A 2,127-nucleotide genomic window follows, 5' to 3' on the forward strand; every position below is an offset into this window, starting at 1 on the left:
AATTATACTACTATCTTACTATTCAGATTCAGCAATTGTTTATCAAAATTATAAAGTAAATCACTGAATTGTTTTCATAAGTGACCCTGTGCTTTAACATCCAAAATATAATTAATCATTTTCTTCCCTCAGTTGAGTTACTGTCTAAATGTATATCAGTATGCTAGGCATGGAGTTTTAAATACCATGTAAATAAGTTCAAATTCAATGTTTCAATGTGTGTTTTTAAAAAATGAAATTGATGCCATTGCTTAAATAACAGTTTATTGATTTCACATAAAAGTAACAACAAAAGAATTCATGAAATACTTTGCAAATAAAACCTCAGTTATTTTGTTCCAGCCTGAAGGATCTGTTTTTCTTTTTGCTGTTTTCACTGTTCATTTTTTTCAAACACAGGTATCTTGGCATATATATGTAAAAAAAGAAATAGTCGGCCTTTTCTCTGATTGCATTGTGCACATCTGTATCCATGTATATTCTTTGCACTAGGTAGTCCTCTTGTGCCCACACAACAAAGTCACACCACTGCATCCCACTGATGAGCAGTTGTCCTTGCACTTGCCAGTAATATGCGTGGCTCTTTTTTAGTTTAGGGGCACCACATTCCATCTGCACATATTTGCAGTCAATAAAGTTTTGTACATTGGGACATTTGAATTCACGAAGCCAAACTGGGGGTATTCATTGGGGTCAAAAACAACACCATCAGGAGATGCAGCAAGCCAGGGGGCAATGGGGTGAATGACCAGACCGCAGGGTGAGTAGTTAACATTCATTAGCCTACTATACTCTGCTGCTATTGCAGGCTCCATCTCAGTTCCTCTCCTCATGTCTGCTGTCTGCCTTGTTCCCTTCAATATACGCTCTGCTAGTGACTCGGCCGAGCTCTGGCCTCTGACGTGACACACCTCCCGAAACCTAGAGGCAGTCACTCTGGGCCTGCGGAGCTGATGCCACTCAGACGAAGAGCTTTGCTCACGTGTAGCTTCCTCTATTTTGTGAGCCATTTCCAGAGTTACAGACAAGCTTTTCAGATGCAGAAGCTCTTCTTCTGAGCACACAAACACACAATCTGATGGCAAGATGTCATACCCCTCCAGAGGCAAGTGCGGTGTTGGTGGTGCATCGCGGTGTAGCGTGATGTACCGGGTTGTCAAAACCGGCTGCTGATATGACAGAACACTGCCCTCCTGCACCAGCCCAAAGCCACTTTCCACAGGGGGCTTGTCAGGTCTCATGTTCATTGTGGTCACAAGTGGCCTGTCCTCAATATTAAATTTTGCATATGCCTCCGTTATTCTGAACAAGCAGGGATCTGGTAACGGACCCACCATGCCTCTGTAGAAGCCACTCCTAAAGAAAACATCAATGACAATAATGTAAGGAAGAAGGTTATTATACTGAACAACAACTAAACTAAAAACTAAAAGGTGTAAAACAGTGGTGCATAAGTTAGAGACTGGGATGTATATGTACATGACTGAGTTAGCCGTCTTCAGAAAGTGTAATGTATGTAAATTAATACCTATTCTGACACATGTATGTATGAATAAATAGCAACGTGCATTTGTAACACATGAAACCAAATTTTAAAATCTAATTACCGTACTCCAGTCTGGGCCGTCCTGGTACCGGCTCAGTGAAGATCATGGAGTTGATGGGTCCTGGCCTCACACCCTAACAGAAGACGCATTTACTATGGATGGTGTTGCTGTTCATATGTAAACATGGACTAATTCAACAACTTTAACCTCATTTAAATTACCACTGTCCGTGGCTTGTGCCATTGCTGTTCAGATTCCGTGCAGCTATGCACAGGGGGGACAACCGGCACTCTGAGTTGTGAGTAGTGTGCTGTTTGGAAGAGCAGTGCCACTGTGTGATTGCACATAACAGCGCCTGCCACACAGGAGCACTGGCTATGTGTCAGTACCACCGGCGACGAATCCAGAAGCTTAATCTAAGAAGAAAGAACGAAAATTAAAAATGTAACAGGATTCTGGGAAGTAGCTAGCCGGTCGTCACGGCAAAGCTACGAGAGCGTCTCTCAGCATGGGCCCGAAAAAAGTTCTGTCAGCTGAGGAAGGAGACGATATTAAGAAGTCGCTGGAGTTTATGACAGAG

The 2,127-nt window shown here is 42.5% G+C and overlaps 1 long non-coding RNA gene across 1 annotated transcript; it reads right to left on the reverse strand.

Moving 5' to 3' along the window:
• Positions 1–1,221: 1,221 nt before the first annotated feature.
• Positions 1,222–1,927, reverse strand: LOC101473277 (uncharacterized). Its single transcript, XR_003024707.2, has 3 exons — positions 1,769–1,927; positions 1,608–1,680; positions 1,222–1,356 (listed from the first exon to the last, which is right to left on the reverse strand). It is a non-coding gene; the product is annotated as an uncharacterized LOC101473277 (long non-coding RNA).
• Between the last annotated feature and the right edge of the window lie 200 nt (positions 1,928–2,127).

This window comes from Maylandia zebra, linkage group LG12, assembly GCF_041146795.1.
Source record: "Maylandia zebra isolate NMK-2024a linkage group LG12, Mzebra_GT3a, whole genome shotgun sequence".
NCBI classification, from domain to species: Eukaryota; Metazoa; Chordata; class Actinopteri; order Cichliformes; family Cichlidae; genus Maylandia; species Maylandia zebra.